Source organism: Candoia aspera, chromosome 6, assembly GCF_035149785.1.
Source record: "Candoia aspera isolate rCanAsp1 chromosome 6, rCanAsp1.hap2, whole genome shotgun sequence".
Classification (NCBI taxonomy): Eukaryota; Metazoa; Chordata; class Lepidosauria; order Squamata; family Boidae; genus Candoia; species Candoia aspera.
This window is the reverse complement of record NC_086158.1, coordinates 64,112,431-64,137,156: the sequence shown is the minus strand read 5'-3', so window position 1 is coordinate 64,137,156 and position 24,726 is coordinate 64,112,431. Positions and strand designations below refer to the sequence as shown.

Below are 24,726 nucleotides of genomic sequence, written 5' to 3'. Positions count from 1 at the left end.
TTACACTTTTTTCTGAATGCACGAAGAGCGTAACATTGCACCTGTGAGATCCCTGGAGCATTAAGGTTTCAGGTGCAGCGGAGCACCCTCCCACGGTTTAAATGAAGTGTCAAGGAATCCCAGGGCCACCTGGGTAAGATGATCTTATGTAGCTAGAGGTGGGCTTAAATAAAACTTTATTTGAAGGAAAAACACTGAAAAACTTTGTTTAGGCTTTTTGTTATACAGCAGGCACTTCAAGTGACTTCATTTCTCTGACTTCAGTGGGACTTCTCAGCCATTTACAATTTCAAAGATGCTGAATGGTGCTGATCTGCGCAGTCAGCTAACACTTCAATGGGGACTGGTCTTACTAAATTTGAGCTTTGTCGCGGGTCTCGAAAAAAATTCAGGCAATCCGGACAACAGCTGCCTATCCTAGGAGACATCACGAAGCCGCCCACGTGGGAGAGAAGGGGGGGGGGGGAATCCAGCAATTCCACGTGTTTGGGGGGGGCAAGTTGGGGACAAGACCCGAGTGCGCTGGGGGCATCGGCAGAGGTGCAGACCCAACTGCTGAGGCCATCTGGATTCTCGAATTCCCTCCCACCCCTTTGCCCGACAGAGACGGCTGTCTTGTCCTGCCCACACAGTTGGCAGCTGCACTTTCTCGCCGACTCCCTGCCCATCGCCGATTCCTTCCTATTCCGTCAACGTTGCTCCCTCTTAACTCCTGCCAACTTGGAACCGCGAAAGTAGAGGGAGGGAGGTGGAAACGGAGAGCAGCGCAAGAGACGCTCCTCCTTCCTCTTCTTGTCCCCCCTTCCCCTCCCCCTTTTCCCTTTCTTTCTTGCTGCGCCTGTTTGTACTTTAGCTGATCCACTAATCCCCTGAGAAAGCCTATTTGCAGTGAAGAGTATCTGTAGGGGGCGAGGCTGGTCCATGTGGGTTTGTGTCATTGGTTTGCAAAGAGAGAGACCCCGCCTATTGCCCAAAAAGAAAAGAGAGAGAGAGACCCTACCTCTCTCCTAGCTACTCAACACAACGGAGAAGGAAGGAGCGGAGGCTATAGAAAATCACCCCCCTTATTTTTTTATTTTTGCTGGATCAGCACCAACCAGAGACTTATTTTTTTTCAAAAAGAACGGGGGATTCCAAGTTGCTGTTACATCCCCCCCATCCATCCTCACTTGGAGTAGCGGCGGGAGCCTGGCGAAGGCGGCGAGGATTAAGTTTTTGTGTGGTGTGTGCGTGTCATTTTAAGGTGGCTCGGAAGAAGCGAGAGCCCGCGGCGGCAACCGATCGATCAAGAAGGGGGAAAGATGCAACGACGCTGAGAGCCCAGGCGTCGGCTTTAGCCCAGGCGGGGTGGGGGGGCTGCTCCCTGTGGATCCGAGGAGCTGACGACGAGGTGAGGAGCGGGGCCGGCGGGCGGGCGGCAAGACTGCTTCCCCAGCTCGCTCGCTGGCTCGGGCGGCGGGGCTGTGTCCCTCTCCTCCCTGCACTGGAAATGCGTGTGCCCGTCCTGGTAGTGTCCATGTGTTTTCGCTTCACTGCGCCATCCAGAAAAGGGAAGCCGGCGGGGGTGGGGAGGAAAGGACGAGGGTAAGCGGGAAGTGCGAGGACATCTTTGGCCAATCTCACCTCCTGTGGCCAGCTTTAATCCGTCTGGATAGACCCTTCCGTTCCTTCCAAGTCGCCCCCAGGATGTTACAGAGCGGTTGTTGTGTTTTTTTTTAATTCCACCCACACCCCTTCCATCTACTTGGGGTGGTCGTGCAAAGGTGTGAGTATTTGTCGAAAATGCTTTCAGATCCAGCGCGCCCATTTGGTCGTGTATGTGTGTGTATCCTGTCCTCACACTTTTCAATTATGATCCACGCCCCCCCCCCCAATTTATTTTGACACGGGTAGCGTGGATCGTACTGGCTTTTCGGAAGCCCGGCTACGAAAGCAAGTGAATCTCTTGTCGCTCCTCGTCCGTCCCTCGCAGACCCCCTAAAAGGGAAAAAAATAAATAAAAAGAGTATCTGAGCCTGGTTTTGTTGTTGCTCGGGAGAAGGAGAGCGGGCGGGCGGGGGCAGAGAATAAGTTGCTGCTCTTCTTTTTCATTCTTCGATTTTTAAAAACAAGCTCTCTCCTCCCTCCCCCGCTTCGGCCGAGAGAATAAGTGAGAGACGTTAAATGAGGTGAAGTGGAAATCTTTTGTTTTGCTGGGCTCTGCATTGTTTACTTAGTACGGAGTGTGATGGACAACATCTGCCAGCAGATTAGCAGGGTAACCCACGGTTTGCAGCGCTGCCAAAGTCTCGGCCAAGACAACGGAGGAGGAAGGGGGGGCATCGAGGGAGCAGGGAGGGCGACGTTTCCCGCAGCTTAGCCTGGAAAGTGCCTTTTCCAGAGGCTGCGGGGAATTTACTTCTTGCCTGACACGCTTCTTATTCTCCCCCTGCCGCCGTTGTACTTGCCTGCAACCGGGAGAAAGTTTTTCCTGCTGCTGGAAGTCGCGAGGAAGCGAAGCGGTGGCAAAGCAGGGCTGGGTGGGTGTGATCCGTCTGAGCCCTCGAGCTCTCCGCTCTTCCCAAACTCCTCCGGACTTGCGGGGGAGCCGGGGAGGGACCGGCGCGGCTCGGGAGCTTTCTCTGCCTGGTGGGGAAAGCGAGCTGCGCCAGAGCCGCGTCGGAACAGTTGCGAGCCCTCTTGCGAAGGTGGGAACGAGTAACGCAGGGAGAGAAATTCGGATGGGTTTCGGAGACCCGGGAAGGGGAAAGCGAGTGGCGGTCGAGGCCCCGCCGCCTGCGGAGAGCCGTGCCTTTCCCCGGGAACGCGTTCTGCCCGGTTTCATTGTGACGTTTGCAAAGTGGGCTTGCGGTTGTTTTGTTTTATTCCTCTGCATGGAAAAGCGGCGTGCTTTGCGGCCCGAAAGCTGCACGATTTACATCGAGAGCGCGGGTTTGCGTTTGGCTTTTCCCCTAGTGCAAAATAATTTTTAAAACGAGCTCTCTTTCCGAACTGGATAGAGAAAACGTGTGCGTCACATATTCATTGTAATTGCTGCGTTAGTTATTGGGGGTGGGGAAGCGGGCTTGACGGTTCGCGCACTTTATACTCGCAGCGATCTTCTCCCCTCTCCTCTCCTGTTCTCTGCCCTCCCCCCGTTGGAGCCCACGGAGACGGAGTAAATGGAAAATTGAAGCGCTGCCTTTTCAGGAATGAAATGGCTGATCGTCTTAAATAGGTGTTGCCATCTACACGGATAAACAAGAGAAACATCATTGAGTAAATCAGCTCCTTAGCAACTCCACTGGACCCGGGATTTCTCTATCACTCTATTTGTCAGGCAAGAATATTTGCCGCGAGGAGCCAAACACTGCCCTTTTTGCTTGAAATGGGCTGAAATTTTGTTCTCCAGTTCTGGTGCATGAAACTATTTTTGTTTCCAAATAATTCAAATAGAACACCAAGTTACATCCTTTTGGAAAAGATACCAAATCTGACTCATCTGTACTCTTTGTAGTTCACAAGGATTAAAATTCAGCCCTTAAATAAAAAGCATTATAAACCAGCTATCTCTTTCCAGAAAGTACCTGTGTAATTGTGGTAATGAAAGGTGATTGCTCTGGATAGTTTCACTGTAAGTGTGGATTTTTTGACCCAGACTGACAGGTGGCCACAAAGCCTTGCTTTGCCTTAAGGGAAAATGTGTTAGTGTTTAAACAGAATTCAGGATTTACTTAAGTATTACAATTTGGCACCATTGTCTTGCAGTCTGCATTATATAAGGAAATAGTAATTTTTGGAAATTGTTTTTAAAACATCCTTGTGATGTGTCTTTTAAAGTAGATTACAAACAAATGTGCATAGCAGTAATGCCCTCTCAAAAAAGTATAACATGGGTAGATAAAAGAAAGCAACCGTTAACTTTGGCATTGCACAGGATCCTCTTTTTCTGCCCAGAAAGTTTGTAGGATGATGGCTGCGTCTAATATGATTATTAAGTGTGAGATGTGTTTTAGCCGGTTAACTGTGCCTATATATTCTTCTATATTTTGTAATTGGCTATAAAACAGAGGGAAGAGAGATTAATTTGTATTGGTGATGTTGAGAAACATTTGGGAATTATAGGAAGTAAATTGAACATTATTGTATAAGAATCAAGCAAATGTTTCTCATTGATACTGGTGATACAGGAAGTTCAACCCGTTGACTTCAAGCAGTTGTAGATTATGTCAGATCTTGATGGTATCCCTGTTTGTGCCAATAAACAGTTCTAAAAAATACAATTTTAAAAAAATATACTTACAAGTGATTTTATTTAATAAGCCAATTGAAGGTGATAACATTTAGAATGTGCATTCAGCAGTTTGAAGTGCATCAGCTCATTTTAGTTCAGGAATGTCAGTTGTACCTCTGACTGTATTTTTGTGGTTTTTAGATCTTGTAATTGGCTACAGTGGACTTTCCAATGATCAGAAGTCATTAACTTCATTAACAGACAATTAAAAAAAAGTCTAAACTGCACTTCAGCAATAGTGCGCACACTTTTAAAAAACAATAATGATCTTTTACTTTGCTTCAAATTGTGATTTTTTTTAAAAAAAATGGAGGTTGAAATTGAATAAAGTGCTTATTAAACAATAGAGGATGTTGTAGGAGTTGTGGGCATTCTTGTATTGAGGTAGAATAGTGTTTGCTCAGCCTCTTACAAAGGAAAAGTATATACTACTAAATAGTTGATAGTGCAGATTAGAATTTGTGATGTAGTTGAAAATCTTAACCTAAGAGTTTCCAGGAACATAAGCTGAAAAATGATAAAGTGCTTCTATCCCTAACTTTATCAAAAAGTTCTGTAAGATAAGTTTGATTGTGTAACCAGTAAAACATCATGAAAAATTGCTTACTTCATGATGTATGTCAGAGCTTCCCATAAAGGACTATATAGTGGGTGCAGTTGTTACAGTAAATGATTATGTTGGAATTCACATCTTTTTGGTACAGTTCACTTGTGACTGATACTGTCCAGAGAAGGAAAACCTTTGTAGCAGGTTAAGTTGAACAGAATTTGTTCATATGATGAAATGTTTACAGGATGGTGTTCTTTTCAAAAGTGATCTTTTGATTTTGAATCCAGAGATGAGGTACTATATTCAGAGAACAATATAGCCCTATACTAGTTGACCTGGAAATAAGTTCCTCTGTGCCCAGTTGGGATTAAATACATACTATAGTGTTGCAGCTGCTTTGAAAACATTATTTACATATCACTCTCCATCTTTCTGATTGCTTTTTGAATTCTAAAATCTAGCTAATCTAACTACTATCCTCAGTGCAGGCCTGGTGCCTACAAGACATGAAGTTTTAACTGGCATTCAATGTTAATCATTGCATGAATGCTTCCGATTTTATTTTTGATTAGTACAAGCCTTCTTGAAATCTGTTAGGGTTATCTGGTGAACTCTGCATATCTTTAATAAATAAATAAAATGAAAGAGGGAACTTGCATGGGAACTTTCTCTTGTTAATAAGCAGCTATGTGGATGGTGACCTTGGGGTTAAAGGTTAGAAAGAAAAGCTTTCAGTAACAGCTCTCCTCTCCATGTCTCTTCATAAAACTATTAATCACAACAGTTTGCTCCGCTGCAGACTGCAACTTTAAGAGATGCATGTAAAAATCTGCCTGTTGCTTCTTGACTCTTGAACAAACTACTGATGGCTAGACAGACTCTGAACATATGAACACTCTTGTAAGAATGGAAGACTTTAGAACTACTGATTGATTTGGTTTAATTGGTGATTGATTCTGGGTGGGGCCAGTTAATTGATTGCTGCATCATTTCTGCATTCTCAGTAAATCTTTTTTTATTGTGAAATGGGAACTAAATTCTTGTAGAAATTCTGAAATCAACATTTTGATTTGGACTGGGTTGGTCTTTGCATGCATCTCTGGCTTCCCCCTTGTGGCTTTATGTATAGCCTTATGGAACATAAACATACTGTATCTCTTACCAGAGCTGAATTGTTTCTTGGTATGTCAAATTCTAAAGGGGCTTACCAATATATGATACCCTTTGAAAGTTTTCTGTATGGTATGCTTCTGTTTAGGTTCTATTTAACAACTTCTGCAAAGTGACTTTTTGTATAGCTCCAGTTCTGGAATGACAGCTAATACCATTTCCTGCCATGAATTGAAAGCCAAGTTATACCGTTTGCCCTTGCATGTTTCCTAAAAGGGAGAAAAAATTAAGAGTGTTCAGTAATAGTAGAAGGATGCCACTAGCACTCATCTGTAATATTGTCAGTTCAGCAGAGAGCACTTGTCAATATAACAGAAATGTCTAGAGTTCTAGTACTAATAACCCTCTTTTGTTAAAAACCATCGGCTTAAATGTGCTGTGTACTGGACTGTGGCTGCAGATAGACATCCGTTCAGGTTGAGGTAGGTGAAGAAAAACTTCCGTCAGGCTGGGTGCTGCGAGGATCTTTGTTTTTTTTTAAATTGTTTGAATATGTTGGCTGATGGCATAAGGCAGAATGATGTCATCAAATGTCTGGCAGGCTTTACGTCAGTAGTAGGTCCAGAAATTACTTGCAACTCCAAACCTCATCTTACCTGTCCTAGTTAGTTAAGATGTAGCCTGATGCATGCTTTTCTGAGCTAGTCCTATTGAAAAGCATGGAACTTGGGGTAAAAATGCAGTGGGTGCACTGCATATGCCATTGAAAAGATGAGGTGGATGAGATTATTTGGGTTCTGACAAATGGTACTGATGTTGCTAACTTCATTCTTTTGAAAACTTTGTGAAAACAACAAGATACTACTGAAAGGTTTGCTTGAGTTATAATAGGATTCGAATAGGATTTATAATAGACTAATACTGTTCTGATTTACTTTCCCTTTAATGCACTGGGGCAGAAGTTGGCAATGTGCTGCTTCTGGTTGCTGGAGGGTTCAGAATCTCAACAACTCAACCAACACAGCCAGTAGTCAAGGCTGAGGACACCCCTCCCCCCAAAAGTTAATTTTTCAAGTAAATTACTAATACTTAGCTTATATTTCCCTTTTCTTACCATGTATATCTATGTTAGTAATTTGTGGCTGCACATACAAAAGCAGTATTAATCTTTGGGTAATGTTTTTCCTGCTTTCTCTTCTGGATAAATTCTTATTTGTCATAGGTAACCAGGAAGTCAGCCGTTTACAATTTGGTTTATTTTTCTAATGATGCCTTTATTTAGTTACTTATCACTTGTCTGCTTGCTGCTTTTAGCTTCACATTGGCAGTGTTAGGGTTCAAATGAAAGTGAGCCTGACTTAAAAACATAAGTTTCCTTCGTTCTAGGAATCTAAAGAGTTGGTTTATAGGGATGAGGAAAACCCATTTTATGGTTTGACCCTGGGTTGACTCTTCCTTGGAATTGCTTGAATTAAAGTCTGAATTCCTGCACTAAGTGGGAGGTTGGACTTGATGACCTAAACAGTTCCTTCCAACTCTGTCACCTTGAGCCTTGAATCAGCAGTCTTGCTGAGGCTCAGAAACTTATGAATCTTACTGGTGTTGGGAGATTTGGGGAAAAAAAGCTTTCGATGATTGTTTTCTTTTTTTAAAAAAAAATCTGGCATTATTTTTCTCAGGAGATGTTGAAATAACTGTTGGGGGAGCTTTCTCTTTGCAAAGACTGAACACCTCTATTGCTCCAAGTAAATGTTAGCTCGGCTGTAGCACTGTCCAATAATTGAGGTTCTTTGCTTGCAGCAACATTATACTTTAAATAGACCCCCAAATCCCAGAATGCTAAGCAAATATGTGGAAAGGAGGCCTAATTTTTATGAGGAATTGTGATATAATGAGAATTGTAGTAATATGTGCTGATTATTACTACCATGGATGATTCATTACATTATTACATAACCCTCGTATTTCTTAAAAAAAAGTCTGCCTACTATAAATTTACTTCCAGTTGCTCTGCTTCCATCTCTTCTGCTAAGCATAGTATTGTATCACATAGATCTGTAGCAATTCAGTGCCTTTTTGCTGCTTTTTCATAAGGTTATTTATTTTTTTCTCAGTAAAAGTAATGAAAACTTTGAAATCATCTATACAACAATTACTCAGTAAGACTTTTCCAGGTTGTTTAGTCTTTCTTCTACCCATCATCTTCAGCTCTACTGGGTTGTCAAAGTGTTGTCTGAATCACTTTTTTTGTATCTCCCATGGCCTTTTCTGTTTGTACCATCAAAATTTGGTAGAAAACAACTGAGATTCAGAAGTGCAGTCTTCAATTGTTTTAGCGGCTATTTTAATGCTTTAAGCCTTATATGACCCTAATCCATCCTCAGAAGACACAAATATTGGGGAAATCCTGGAAATCTTGGGCCCCACCACCTTTGTGACACAGCTTCTGCTGCTTATGAGATGTGCTGTTACACACTGCAGCCTTCAGTGCAATAAAAGAAAAAAGTGTGGTGTCCTAGGAGAGCCACTTTGGTGTAGTGGGTGGTTAAAGCATCAGGCTAGAAACCAGGAGGCCATGAGTTCTAGTGCCACCTTAGACACAAAGCCGGCTGGGTGACCTTGGGCCAGTCACTTTCTCTCAGCCCTAGGAAGGAGGCAATAGCAAACTACTTCTGAAAAACCTCGCCAAGAAAACTGCAGGGACTTGTCCAGGCACTCGCCAGGAGTCAAGACTGACTCAAAGGCACCCCCCCCAAAAAAACCCCAGTATCCTAGCCAGCTAGACCTTGTTCACCTTCATCTAATTGCAATGTTGGGCAAGGCTGCTTTTGTGGAATATGTCAAAGGGAGCTTTGCTAATCGAGTGCAAAATTCTTTTATAAATGTAAATTAATAGCTTTTTTCACTATTAAAAACAGGATGACTGAGAAAATGATGTTCATTTTAAATGAACCTTCTTCAAGTGTAAATGAGCCTAAATGTATGAGCTTCACAAATGAGCTTCATAAACTCAATGATTCTGTAGGATCTTTGGGGATTCACAAAGGAAAAAATTCTTATAATAGCTGGGTGGGGGGCATTTTTGGCTCGGTTTCTGCTTAAGTGATAGCAGGTATCACCTGTGATAGAGATAGAATTCATCCAGACTTCTTCATATCACTGCTCTTTTAGCTTTTGTCATTTTCTTCTTTCCAGGACTAAAGAGTAGTTTTACAACAGTTTTCTCAACTAGGGTGGCTAGATATAATAAAATACTCAATTAATTGGTAAATACATGTTATGAATTAAGCATCTTTACAGAACAAAATGACATTGGAGCTGGAGAAGGTTCACTTTTTGGCTTCTTGTATCCTGTATAGTTATCCTCTTATGTAAGTTTTAACTGTATTAATATTGACGTTAGTCCTAATGTTTACTAATATTAATATTAAAATACTAACTTTAAAATACTGTCGCATCTAGAGCAAAATATTCACTTTAGGTGTTTATCGCTGTAGCTTTTATTATTTACTGTAAATATCAACTCTGGGTGGTGGTTTTTTAAAATTGAATACTTCGTTTTTCAAATATTGTCTAATATGTCAAAATGTAAGCTTTGCAGAGACCTTCTGAAATGGCAGTGACTATTGATGTTTAAAATTAGTTTATTTTAGTGAGAGATGGACAGGAGAAAACCTAGGCGGTTCAGATATGTGAACCAGTGAGGCAGTCTTCACAAAATCGTCACGTTAATTTCTTTACATTTGGTTGCTCAGATTTTGATTTCTTATAGCAGCCACACCAGTCCCTTCTCCAAAGGATCAACATATAGTACATTCCACTCTGGACACATAATGATGAAGAAAATAGCAAAGATTGTGCTCTGTATTTTGGATACTGTGCCAGTCTAGTATACAGTGTCAATCTCAGCTGCTTGGAGTTACTTGAAAAGTGATAGAAAAAGAGTTGAGCAAATTATAGGAAATCTGTATTTTCTTGGATGATAGTTCTGTGAATAAATTCTGCGCTGCATGATTTAAACTTTAAAATAAGCAGCATTTTAATTTGTCATTCAGTTTGGAAACTCCGTAGTGCCAAGGGTAATCTTGTGAAAACACTATACTTGATTGAAAACACAAGTTTAAAATTGAGGTCACTTAACTAATAGAATGGTGTTCTAGCAGAACAAAATTCTAAAGCATGTTTGCACATGAAATACATTGTCCATATTGCTTTCTTAAGATAAAAGAAGGACTTTATCTTTGCAGTTAACTTGGTTTGAATTCTGCAGTTGCAGGAATTCAGTAATAACGTTTTGTGAATTCTTGTTAAAGTTGGCATTCCTTTTATCTCATTTACTGATGTACTTCTAGGAAGTTGTCATTATTCTGTTTAGTGTCTGTTTTTCAGATTGCTTATTAGAGAAGAATTACAGCGTAACAACTATGAATCAGGATATCCTGGTTCCAGTGTTCCTTTTCTCTAGAACACCGTGGATGGCCTTATACAGGGTATTTTCTTTCAGCCTCAGGTCTTTTCCTAGCTTTGCTGCTGTTCTGCAACATGGAAGAGTTAACAATCTTGTAAAGTGCTAGTATTATTATGTTAAAGCTAGATAAGACATGTGATTTTGGAGAAACTATTATTCTTAAACTGCTGTACTAAAACAAGACAACTTGAAAGTGTGGTGAAGATTAACGACCTGTTCCTGAGAACTAGCTAACTTAGATGTAAAAAGAATTGAGTAAGGGATTAACAAGAGGCAATGATCAGGTCCAGCAAATCTTTGAGCCTATTAGAAGAGGAAGAGCTTGCTTCATTTCTGACTAGCAATCCATATTCCAGTTGCCATGACCGCACCAGAAAGTACAAATGTCTTCTAGTTATCTGTAATTCCAGCATCTTGCTGTGACCAGTGAAGTTCAGTGACACTATGTGTGTATGTTTGCACATATGGACCTTAAATCCAGTGTGAATTTCTTTAGTTTTGTGTATTGGCCCAGGATGATTTAGAAAACAACTGAATTATACACTTCATCAGTAAGAGCAAGCATTTTTAAAAAATAAGAAATAGAAGCACATTTTTTTAAAAAGAAGAAACTTGAATTGTGATATTCCTGTAAGAATTATCACTGATGATGCAGTGTAATTATATTTTGTATACATGTCAAATAAGCAAATAGGTTTTAAACGAGGGGGGGATTATCTTTTCAGAAGATTGAAGAGAAACATGACAGAACACAAAACCAAATAAACCATAGAGGTGCCAAAGTGTGCTGTAGATGTTGTTACAAGTTGAAAAATCAGTGTTGTGCCAACATAATTGGCAATGCTCCTATTAAATATCCTTAGAAGCCTTTCTCAGAGCTTTTCGAGAAAATAATCAGTGGTTATAATTTATCATTTTGGCATTTAAAAGAAATATTATTTGAATTCCTATAGGGCAATGAGACAGCAGTGATAATCTGTTCCATTTCCACTCCTAGATTGCTTCTGTTTTTCTGCACCATTTGAATTCTCAGTGATAATAGAACCTGGTCCTGCCTAGATAAGTGCTGGAAAATTAGATATTTTGAAAAGTATTCATTTCGAAATTCAAATACTTCATTTTGATCTCTATTTTATAGATTTCTGGCTATTTCTATAGGCACTATTGATATGGCAGAGTGATGAAATAACTGTTTTGATATATTGTTTTGAACATGAAATCTGGCCAATCCCTTTATTATGAATATTTGGTTAAAGCCTGGATTTGAAATCTTCAGCCTGTTAAAAAATGGCTTAAACTTTAATCATTAGACTAGTTAACTAAATCTGTAACGAGCAATTAAGTGGTGGTGCTGATATGAGTTAATGAGCAGGCTATATTGGTCTATCAGCTCTGCCCTTCTTGTGCTAAACTTAAAAAAAACAAAAAAAAACCTAAGTATGTTCATATCTTTTGCAGAAATAGTACTTCAGCATCAAATCATTATTTTTGTTAGAAACCATCTTTGTTAGAAACCATCCGCCCAGAGTCCCTCTTCTGGGGGAGATGGTTTTCTCAAATTTCTAAATTTGAGAAATAAATAAATAAATAAAATTTTCTTAGTTTCAGAAATCATGCACTAACACACTTTTAGAATATATAAATTTAAATTAGAACATATTGTTGAAACCTCCAGCTCTCCAGGTGTGATTGAATCATAGTTCCTAGCAGCTTTGGCGTCATGGACAAGTATGAAAGATGTTGGGATTGTGGTACAACAACCCTGGGATAGAAAGAAAAGTGAGGTTTCTGAAGAAATTTCATAAAAGGCTCCATAGCTGACAAGTCACTGATGACGTCTAGAAATTAAAATCTGGCAATGAACAATAAAAATCTCCATTATATTCTATTAGAGTACAGTTATATATGATGCACCAGTTGTAGCCTGTGCTGGGGATTTCACATCAGTGTCATGGTTTGAAAGGAAAGGCTGCTACCAATACCTAGATCTTCAGGGCTTCCCTCCTGAAAAGGGCAGTAATTATAAAAAGAAAGAAAGAAAAATATTTTGTTTCTGTGGAACTAAGTCTTGTTAGCTGTTGGATTGCTGATTCTGGCTATGAAGCCTAGCCAATATTTTCAAAATCTTATTGATAACAAGACTGATCATCTTGCTTTATTTGATCTAAATGGAATACCAACCCCACTCTATTCATACCTTAATACGGCAGTCCAACTCAAAACATATATTTGGGGTTGTCTTTGGGCATTCAGACTTGTTAATAACCTTGCTGCTCCCTTTCTCCTAGGTTTTCATTCGTACCGTTGCACTTGCCTTGAGCTTTGGTGTTTTTTCTAGCTTTTATGGGCATGGATATATAGAAAAAGATTTTCTGCCTACTTAAAATACTGGTTAATCTGTATCCTAGATATGGATGTGACTAGTCCAGTTTCTGGTAAAGACTACATTTCTGTAGTTTGTTACTTAAGCAAGTAATAATCTGATTCTAAAGATCCTTTGGCCCTGGGAAAGCTAATTGTCTCATTCACTTGGCTGTTATATCTTGGTTGGCCTTATTGCAACATACCAGAGACTACAATTCACGAAAAAGTAGTTGTGGTATTACAGTAGCATCTGGTGTATGTGATGGTATGTATCTTAAAGCAGGCAAACACTCAAAACGTTTTCTCTAGAGAGGGAATTACTAAAGAATGCTGTTTTTTTGTGGAAGGTTGCACAAATAGTAGGCATATGTGACTAAATTCTTAGTCATGCTATTGTGTGCTCTCTTCTTGTGTAATAGGAAATATCAAATTCTTTGTCCAGTGATTTGGCACTGGAAGTATATTACAGAGTGATCATCTCTAATGAGCAACTGATGCTACAGTGGGTGGTGTAAAAGAACAATGTGCAAAAGTTCTTCTGCAGTAAAATATATTCACCATTAAGTGATTATTGATGTAAGTATTTACTTTAGCCTTTTGAAATTAAATGTATCACTGTACTTGGTAATTGTCTGTGATAGGCATCATACCCAGTCTGTTTTCGATTTCTTTGGTGCTGTCTCTGTAGCATTTCCATGTCTGTCCCCCTTTCTTCTTTTGTTAGCATATCCTTTAAGCTTTCTTTTAATAAACTAAAAAGTTAAGATCCACTACTTACAGTAATGTCAGAATGCAGTCAATTTAATGCAGGTTTAGGCCATCTGGTAGACTTTTGGTCTATAATTGACATAAGCTCTAGCGAGCATGGACAGTGCCCAGGGATTATGGGAGTAAGAATCCAAAATATCTAGAAGGTATCATGTGGCTTATCCCTGATGCATGACATCTTACTTGACCACATGTGTTGTAGGAGATAGATAGATAATATTTATTTCGGTCGATGACCAAGTAGAGTAATATAGGAAGCATTTTCCCCAGCTCTGGCAGTAGATGCATGGCACCATGTGGTATGCAAGTTCTGTTCCTGCTGTTCCGGTCAGATTTGTTGGCTGCAGCAGCACCTTACCCAGCTTTTGCCTCCATGTTCCAGAGACCTGTAATCTGTGCAGGCTAAATAAATATTGCAGGGTCCGTAATGCCAAGTGGTTATCTACGGTGTTGTAGTTTGCTGCTCCGTTCAGCAGTGGGGCACTGGGCTCCCTTGGTTCGGGTGCCTGTTTATTTTGCGTTCTTCTATTGTGATTCCCCCCCACCCCTGTGCTGTTCCGTAGCATAGTCAATATGCCTTATGTAAATTGATTACTGCAGGTTTTTCCTCGAGTCCTGCGTGTTTGATTGTTCAGGAAGCTGGCTGTTAAGCCAATTCTCCTGTAAATTATGTTTGTAACTGCTGCTTCATGGTTCTTGCATTGTTGATGCCCATCTCCAGTGTGTTGCTGTTTCTATTTTACAAGCTAAGAGGTAATATAGGTAGGGATATCAATATCTTTGTTTGGAGTACATTTATTTGTGGCATTTGCATTGTTCGATCCAGACTCCTTTATTTGTGTTCTCCAGTAAAATCCTGAGCTTTTCACCTTTATTTTCCTGTACTATGAAAGAGCAGGCAAGATTTCCAGTTGCATGTATTGCAATGGCCCTGCACCACTTCAAAGTTAAGGGGAGTTAAGACAAGCAGGTGAAACAAAGGTGATAATGAGTGCCAGAGAAAAGAAATTGTGGTTTTTGTTTTTTTTTAAGGGAAAAGACTTGTATTGGCATCAGCTACCCTGCTTCAGTATATTTTTTTGCAGAATGTTTCCTTGCCACCAGATCCAACTAATGACAGATACTGTCCATTTTGCTAGCAGCAAGTTTGTGGGAGTCCATGCGGTACAGTGATTGAGAGTCAAGGATTCAGCAGGTTTGATTTGCTATATGCAGGCAGAGTACCTCAAATGCCCTGGGCTTGGAACATGATAGAAAATTAATTAATTAATTAATTAATTAATTATCCTGCTAAATGGGATACCTGGGACTGTTTGGTCAGAGTGGGAATGTCTCTGGAACCCTGGGCTGTAGTTTCTGCAACATTTCATGTCTGAATCTAGGAAGGTATTGTGCATATTCTTACATTCTTTTCCGATCTAATGGAGAATATTTAATTTGCATTGGAATTTTGCATAGAATCCATACCCTTTTGTTACATTTAGTTATGTGTGACCATTCAGCTGTGATGCTGAGTAGCTACTAGTTAAGTGAAGGTCTATGGAATGTTGCACATTGTTTGTTGAATTCATGGGGATGGGACTAGTGATGGTAGAGAACAGATATCAGGGTTGGGTGTCAAGACTTGTAACTCTGTTGTAACCGAAGACCCAATTCTGCATGGCTCATGAATCAAGAGAAGCACTCCTTATCTGTTTCATAAACGGAAAAATTACCAGTTCAGCCAGGTTAGTAGTTGCCATTTTCCTTCTGTTTGTATGGAGGATATAAAATAGCCCAAACACTTGATTTCTAAAGTATGAATGAAGACTAGAGCTCATAGGAAAACAAACTGGTCTCATGGTGATGAAAATTTGGAAGAATCTGTGGACGGATGAATCTTTTTAAGCAAAAATGCCTTCTCTTTCAGTATTGATCTGTGAACTATTTATTTATTTATTAATCAATCAATCAATCAATCATATTTTTATCACTGCCCATCTCCCCCACAAGGGGGGACCTATGGAGAGGAAAAGTCAGTACAAATTATATTATGCATCTTTGTATGCATATTTCCAAATACAAACTTTTTTTTCTTTTTGGTAAGCTGTTTTACCTTGTTTTCACAGTATTGACAAGCATGTTTTCATGAAGGTAAGTTAAAAGATCAGCATACATTGCAAAATTGTTTCCAGTTTACATATTAGTTTTCTAGGGAAGTTCATATTTTTATATGAAGCAATTAACTGCGCATCTCCAGAAAAGTCGTGTGATGTAGGCAATCAGGTGCCTAGTTATTGCTTGTTGTACCACAAGAGACATGGTAGCTGATTTAACTAATAATGTCTAATACCTAAATTACCAGGACTGTGGTTGTAGACCTTGGCCATAAAGAGTTGTGGATAAGATTTAGGCACCCTATTCAGGCGGTACAGAAGGTTATCGAAGTACTGAAAATAATCCTTTTGATTTGCATTTTTGCATGCTTAGCACTGTCCTTTTACATTAACTTTTTAATATATCTTCATTTTCCTTTGTTATCAATTTTTACTATGGAAACAAATAAGCTAGAATATTACAACACTACAAGAGCATTATCCCAATGGAATAATTTTAGGTATTCTGTTTGATGTTATCTGGAATCTTAGTACAAATGCCCAGATGAAAATGAGCGTGCTGTGTTAGATTATTCTGAACTGCAGAAAGTTTTGTTTATGGGTTTTTACTTACAGAACATATTTTAAGCAATTCCCACAGTGACTTGTGCTGCAGTGCAATTTACAGTCTTTCAAATAAGTAAATAAATAAACAATTCCAGGGTTTCAGATTGAATAAAGATAGGAAATAAGAGAAAAAGCTCTTTCACCTTCTAGATCGTAAACTAATAAGAGAGCACTTTAATTCATGGTTTGCACTGGGAAAAGGGTTGTTGTTTGAAAGAAGACTATAGAAAAATCAACCTGCTGAGTTCTCATGTTGCTGGGGAACTGTTGTGTACCGGTAGCTGATTGAGATGGTAACTTGTCAGTTGTCCTTCAATCTGGAGGTAACAGTAAGGGGGGCTTGGGGCTTAATTGTGCATCTTCCTAATCTGTTTTCTCACAAAAAATTCCTTTAAATTGGAAGGGATAAAATTTAACAGGTTGTAAGATGGCTGCAGAAAATATATATAAGCAGAAGAAAGTCCTAAGATAGTTCTACACAGAAACATCTAGAGGTTTTTGAGGAAATCAGGGTTTCAGGCATAACCTCAGGTTTGCTGACTTGTGCAATGTTGGGAAATTATTATTTTTCCCCCCTTTAACAAGTTGAAGAGTTCTGTAAGGCCAAAGGTCAGGACTGGTTTGAATTATTCAGCTTAAATGGCTTCCTTGCACTACTTTCACTTGATTTTAAAGTTTTGACCTAGCCACTAGCTGCTTTTCTCTTGACATAAAAGGTGTCACTCTGGGAGACCCAATCTCGAATGTGGGATAGGTAGATGGACAGGGATGATTTAATGCTTTGCTATTCCAGCACTCCAACCAGATTGGGCTTCTGGTTCTTGCAATTTGCATGATCACTTTACACTCACTCACTCTTCTCCTGGTTTTTATTCCTCCAATCTGTAGCAGAGGTAAAAGAACACATCTTATTATGTAGTCTGAAAGCAAACCTCTTGAAGGCATTTGAATTATTGGGGGAAAGGAATCGCTTCCTTCCCATCGTTCAAAGTATCTCTTATCAACTGAGTAAAGTTCCCTAGTAGGAGAACTTGGGGATGAATTACATTGAGTCCTTTGTGGGCCTCAACTAGGTAACAGTTTTGATACCATTCTCACTTTGGAAGTTTTAGTAAGTCATCAGGCATATATATAGAGAGAGGAAGTTCAACCAACCAATTCAGGCAGTTGGGATTTCATTTGATTATTTTGCTTTAACTATTGATAGTCAAGAAAGGTTTGGTTTGTTCCATGTATAAAGAGCTAGTCGGTGTTCAGAGTTGGTAAAAATTACCTTGGATTTATCATAACAATTGAAAAATGTGAAGATAAAACTTTATAGACACCTATATAGACCTAGGAATGAATAATGTCATTTTTCTCCCCTGCTAAGCCAAGTCACAATTTTTGAGCCCTGTAAAAGCAAAACAAATTACTTCTCAAAGAAATCAGGATTTTTTGGGTTTTGTTTTGTGTTTTTGTCTGAACTTGTGCAAGCAAACAACCTGTCAACCCCCGAACGTGGACAGTGATTGGACATACGATGTACTTTCTCAAAGAATAATGCATTGCTGTTGTTGTTGTTGTTCACTCGTTTAGTCGCTTCCGACTCTTCATGAATTCATGGACCAGCCCATGCCAGAGCTTCCTGTCGGTCGTCAACACCCCTAGCTCCCCCAGGGACGAATCCGTCACCTCTAGAATATCATCCATCCACCTTGCCCTTGGTCGGCCCCTCTTCCTTTTGCCCTCCACTCTCCCTAGCATCAGCATCTTCTCCAGGGTGTCCTGTCTTCTCATTATGTGCCCAAAGTATTTCAGTTTTGCCTTTAATATCATTCCCTCAAGTGAGCAGTCTGGCTTTATTTCCTGGAGGATGGACTGGTTTGATCTTCTTGCAGTCCAAGGCACTCTCAGAATTTTCCTCCAACACCACAGTTCCAAAGCATCTATCTTCCTTCTCTCAGCCTTCCTTATGGTCCAGCTCTCACAGCCATACGTTATTACTGGGAATACCATTGCTTTAACTATGAGGACTTTTGTTGTCAGTGTGATGTCTCTGCTCTTAACTATTTTATCGAGATTTGTCATTGCTCTTCTCCCAAGGATTAAGCATCTTCTGATTTCCTGACTGCAGTCAGCATCTGCAGTAATCTTTGCACCTAGAAATACAAAGTCTTTCACTGCTTCTACATTTTCTCCCTCTATTTGCCAGTTATCAATCAAGCTGGTTGCCATCATCTTCGTTTTTTTGAGGTTTAGCTGCAAGCCAGCTTTTGCACTTTCTTCTTTCACCTTGATCATAAGGCTCCTCAGTTCCTCTTCGCTTTCAGCCATCAAAGTGGTATCATCTGCATATCTGAGATGGTTAATGTTTCTTCCAGCGATTTTAACTCCAGCTTGGATTCCTCAAGCCCAGCATATTGCATGATGTGTTCTGCATACAAGTTGAATAGGTAGGGTGAGAGTATACAGCCCTGCCATACTCCTTTCCCAATCTTAAACCAGTCTGTTGTTCCGTGGTCTGTTCTTACTGTTGCTACTTGGTCGTTATACAGATTCTTCAGGAGGCAGACAAGATGACTTGGTATCCCCATACCACTAAGAACTTGCCACAATTTGTTGTGGTCCACACAGTCAAAGGCTTTAGAATAGTCAATAAAACAGAAATAGATGTTTTTCTGAAACTCCCTGGCTTTTTCCATTATCCAGCGGATATTGGCAATTTGGTCCCTAGTTCCTCTGCCTTTTCTAAACCCAGCTTGTACATCTGGCAATTCTCGCTCCATGAATTGCTGAAGTCTACCTTGCAGGATCTTGAGCATTACCTTACTGGCATGTGAAATGAGTGCCACTGTTCGATAGTTTGAACATTCTTTAGTGTTTCCCTTTTTTGGTATGGGGATATAAGTTGATTTTTTCCACTCTGATGTCCATTCTTGTGTTTTCCAAATTTGCTGGCATATAGCATGCATTACCTTGACAGCATCATCTCGCAAGATTCTGAACAGTTCAGCTGGGATGCCATCGTCTCCTGCTGCCTTGTTATTAGCAATGCTTCTTAAGGCTCATTCAACCTCACTCTTCAGGATGTCTGGCTCTAGCTCACTGACCACACCGTCAAAGCTATCCCCAATATTGTTATCCTTCCTATACAGGTCTTCTGTATATTCTTGCCACCTTTTCTTGATCTCTTCTTCTTCTGTTAGGTCCTTGCCATCTTTGTTTTTGATCATGCCCATTTTGGCCTGGAATTTACCTCCAATGTTTCTAATTTTCTGGAAGAGGTCTCTTGTCCTTCCTATTCTATTGTCTTCTTCCACTTCCGCGCATTGCTTGTTTAAAAATAATTATCTCTTCTGGCTAACCTCTGGAATTTTGCATTTAATTGGGCATATCTCCCCCTATCACTGTTGCCTTTTGCTTTCCTTCTTTCTTGGGCTACTTCTAGTGTCTCAGCAGACAACCATTTTGCCTTCTTGGTTTTCTTTCTTTGGGATGTATTTTGTTGCCGCCTCTTGAACAATGTTGCGAGCTTCTGTCCATAGTTCTTCTGGGACTCTATCTACTAAGTCCAGTCCCTTAAATCTATTCTTCACCTCCACTGCATATTCCTTAGGAATATTAGTGAGTTCATATCTAGCTGATCTGTGGGTCTTCCCTAATCTGTTTAGTCTGATCCTAAATTGTGGAATAAGAAGTTCGTGATGTGAACTACAGTCAGCTCCAGGTCTTGTTTTTACCGACTGTATAGATGCCCCCCACCTTTGGCTGCAAAGGATGTAGTCAATCTGATTTCTGTGTTGTCCATCTGGTGAAGTCCATGTATAAAGCCGTCTCTTAGGTTGTTGGAAGAGAGTGTTTGTTATGCAGAGTGAGTTGTCTTGGCAAAATTCTATCAGCCTATGTCCTGCTTCGTTTTGTTCTCCCAGGCCATGCTTACCTGTAATTCCAGGTGTCATTTGACTGAGCATTCCAGTCTCCCGTGATGAAAATAACATCTCTTTTAGGCGTGTTGTCCAGTAGGTGCTGCAGATCCTCATAGAACTGCTCTACTTCAGCTTCTTCATCTGTGGTTGGAGCGTATATTTGGATCACTGTGATGTTAGATGGCTTGCCCTGAATTCGAATTGAGATCATTCTATCGTTTTTTGGATTGTATCCAAGCACTGCTTTAGCCACTTGACTATTAATTATGAAGGCTACTCCGTTTCTTCTGTGGTCCTCTTGTCCACAGTAGTAGATTTGGTGGTCATTTGATGTGAAGTGGCCCATTCCAGTCCATTTCAGTTCACTGACGCCCAAAATGTCTATCTTTAATCTTGACATCTCACCAATAACCACATCCAATTTGCCCTGGCTCATAGATCTTACATTCCAGGTTCCAATGCTGTGTTGATCCTTAGAACATCGGATTCGCTGTTCACCACCAGCACCGTCGGCCGCTAGCCGTCCTTTCGGCTTTGAGCTAGCTGCGTCATCACGTCTGGGGCTAGTTGAGCTCATCCTCTGTTCCTCCCCAGTAGCATTTTGACCATCTTCCCACCTGGGGGTCTCACCTTCCTATGGTATACTGACATATCTCTGGTTGTACTGATCCATTTAGTTTTCACGGCAAGAATACTGGGGTGGGTTGCCATTACCTTCCCCAGGGATCGCATTTAGTCTGACCTCTCCGTCATGACCTTCCCGTCTTGGGTGGCCCTTCATGGTTTAGCTCATGGCATCATTGAGGTGCTCAAGCTCCAGCACCACGACAAGGTAACAATTGTTTGCTGAAGATTGCTGTTGTTAGCAGCCAAAATAATAAAAGAAAGAGGGAGAGTGAATGAAAAGCTATCAAGTGTCTTGCAGAGATTACAAATAACCTTTTCATCTCTCTTCTCAAACATGAGAGATGGTCTTTCACCTACCTTGAGTTTCATGGTCTTCAGACATTTTCCTTCTTTTTTTTTTTTTTGGTTTTTGGTTTTTGGTTTTTGGTTTTCCTTTTCCTTTTCCTTTTCCTTTTCTTGTTTATTTTCTCCCGCCTTTTTATTTTTATAAATAACTCAGTGTGGTGAACACACTAATATTCTTTTCTCCTCCTATTTTCCCCACAACAACAACCCTGTGAGGTGAGTTGGGCTGAGAGAGAGTGACTGGCTTTCATGCCTAAGGCAGGACTAGAACCCGCAGTCTTCTGATTTTTAGCCTGTTGCCTTAACCACTAGACCAAACTGGCTCTTTTTTCACACACAGAGTACCAAGGGGTGATGGGAGAGGGACAGAATGATGCCTGGAGGACACCTTTCACAGGATGTGGCAAAGAGTTCTTAGAGTCTCCTCATTTCAGCATCTAGCCAATTTTATTTTAATTTTTGTTCCTCTTGTTTGTTTGTTGTCCCGTTGAGATTTACTGATGTTACTTGTTGCAATTTGTATCCTGGGTGTTTTAATTGTTATATGATACACTCTGTAAGCTGCCCAAAGTTGCTAGATTGCGGTGGGGTACAGGTTTAATAAATTAATAAAGGTCTGATACACAGGGAGGGGTGAGTTGTAGTGAATCAAGGTTGAATTGCAGATATGCGTGCAGTCACTTTGGCATTATGGATCTTCTTTTTACTTACATTGATGCTAAATTAATGGACAAAAAATGACTATGTGTAACTTTGTTAATGAAATAGTGCAACTTCAAAATTAATAATCATAATAAAAAGGAAACACGAAAAAAAATAACTCTTTTTATCCTTTGGTTCCATTTAATATCCAGAAGCTATATTTTTACTTACAAAAAAACAAGTTAATTTGTTTTTTTGTAAATAATAGGTATACCTAAACATACATGTATTTCTGCAAAACCTTTGATGCAGAGAAGGATGCTAGTGTATTTAAGTGAGGATGCAGACAGTGTTGGGAATAAACTGGGCCTGTAATGTCAGGGGACTCTCCAGAGTACGTTGTAGCACAGAGCACAGGTTTAGGGAAATGGGGTGAGGCGTCAAGAGGTCTACAACAGTGCAGGAGAGTTTAGTCAGCTGATCCAACTTGAAGAGCCAAGAGTCAAGAAGCAGAGTAGGAAACACAGACACAGGAACACAGGTACAAGGTGGGTGAATTGTTCCCAACAGAGAGGTAGTCACTGGGAGCTGTATTTAAAGGCAGATTCAAGGATAAAGTGTAGCTGCTCTGAGTTCTGGAGTTGGGCAGTTAATATAATGAACAAATGTGCAGTTAAATGAAAAGTGGCATTCTTGGGACTCTCTGAACTTGGTTATTTGCTTTCAGACATTCCATTTCCCAACTAGGTAATATCATCTGTGGATAATGAAACGTCTGCAAGCAAACAACTAAGCTCAGAGAACATGAAGAACTCCACAGTTCTGCCCTGAGCTACAGATACTTTCTTCTATAAATGAAAATGTCAGTGCACTTGCTTCTTGAAAAGTGGAGCAGACTGCCTCTGCTCTGCTTTCTGAAATAGCCGGTGTCTTGAGGCTGGGTGCTCTGCTGGCGTTGGGGCCCTCTGCCTCTGACCTCCCCCTGCTTCTGCTGACTCTGTCTCAGGTACTGGATTGTCTGTCAACTCCTGAGGCTGGCGATGTGATGGATGGCGATGTGATGGATCAGGCCCTCCTGTCTTATTTTTGAGTAAGAGAAGAAAGGAAAAGCAGGTAAGTGATAAAACAGCTCAGCTTCGCTACTCGCTTTCTAAAGCACAGCTCGTACTGTAGAAAGTTCTGAAATGATGTGAAGTTTAGAAGTATTTTTTGAATATGTACAAAAAAAGTAAGAACTAAACTAATAAAAGTCTTAATCAGGCTGTTTTACATTTAAAATACTTTATTTTATTATTAGCTTTTCCGTTTGTACTCACCTGCACGAGAATAAGCCCACTGAATGTGATACGTGGACTTCAGACTCATGTATATGAAACTTAACTCTTTAATTTGAGGTTGCCTGAATTTGAAATAATTTTTAAAATAAATCATGATCTCCCAGGGAACCCCTAGTGACCTCTCGCAGAACCCTAGGGTCGCACCAACCCCTGGTTGAGAAACCCTGATCATGATAAAGAATGATCATGATCTGAGTAAAAACAGCAACAATGTTATGTTTCCATGTGGGGCTTAAAACATCAAAGTGCCCTGAAAGTTTTTTGCTATATTGGTTTTTCTTTAAAGTAAATACCATGGATTTCCCATATATTCTTAAAGTCTTTGAGGTTAGTAGGAGGTAAATGAAGCCAGGAGGAGAATCTGTTCAATTTGGGGCAGTAATCGTTTAGCATTGCTTTGCTGTGATTTCCTTTACTTTTAATTGACAAGATAGGAACTTTTGAAGTCTAGGCTCTGCCCTATAGTTTCCTCTTTCTTTGAGTGCATTAATTGACCAGTCTTTTTTTACTTTAGTTCTGGTAATGTTGTACTCATGTTAGATCTTAAAGATCACAATGAATTGGCCTTTTTTATCTTTAACTTACATTGACCTTTTGTTTTAATAGAAAGTAGATGAAATTTGTTCCCACTATTGTCTGGAGTAACCTTTCTCTAGAAACATGACCTTTGTTTCCCTGTTTCTTCCCATGGTTCCTTATTTCTGCATTGTATATTCTCAGAGCCGCCAACATTTCACAATTGAAAATAGATCCTCCTTATAATTCCCCGGTACAGTACCGGGCTCTTTCTGATTTTTTGCCACCATAGACTAGACTGCTGTCTTCCTACAACACTGTTTATCCACTGTTTATCCTGTGTATTTGTTTATTCTGCGGTAGTGCCATCATCTGTTAATTAGAGAACCAGATGAGGGTATTTTTTTTAATTTGTTTAAAGTTGCACTTAAAGAAATAAGCTTTTTTCTTATTAATGCAATTATATCAGAATTCTGTATTTATGATAGAACTGTCACATTGTAATTAGCCAATCAATATAGACCTGAGCAGGAACAGAGCACTCTTTGAAATCTCTCTAGATGTCATTATTCTTATTTCCTCTGGGAGGCTGGTGCTGTGTTTGCCATTTTGTGCTCTGTCCTTAGGTTTTGTTCACTATTCTGCCGCTAATGTATTTACTCATAGGTAGAAATAAGTGAAATAATGTTTTGAACATAGCTACATTATGGATCATTGGCAAGATTCAGATTGAGAAAATCAAGTTTAGAAGTCAAACTTAGGAATGTCTATACTTAGCAATCCAGGTAAACACTCTAAGGAATTTAACTTGAATATTGATTTAAATTTTACAGTTCCAATAGAGTTGTTTTTTTATCAAATTATTCTCAAAAAGGTTCAGGAAAGACATATAATTGTTGGTAAAGCCTCATGCAGGCAACTGAGTCTAACTTTTGGATTGCAATCTTAAATACATTTAAGCTCCAACATGCCTAGATCCAATTAAACAGCCTATTTGAATCATGTATATTTTGTTTATTGATAAATACGTTTGCATTGACTTTTATAAAACATTCTGTAAGAGGCTATTAATGGGAAGTATAACTCCCATCCAAAACAGGTTGAATCCTTGCCACT

The 24,726-nt window shown here is 39.9% G+C and overlaps 1 protein-coding gene across 1 annotated transcript in view; it reads left to right on the top strand.

Moving 5' to 3' along the window:
* The first annotated feature begins 802 nt into the window (after positions 1-802).
* CTBP2 (C-terminal binding protein 2) overlaps positions 803-24,726 on the top strand; it is a 228,680-nt gene continuing 204,756 nt past the window's right edge. The window contains exon 1 of the mRNA XM_063307327.1: positions 803-1,390. The gene's annotated coding sequence lies outside the window, so the exon portion shown is untranslated. The remainder of the gene's footprint in view (positions 1,391-24,726) is intronic.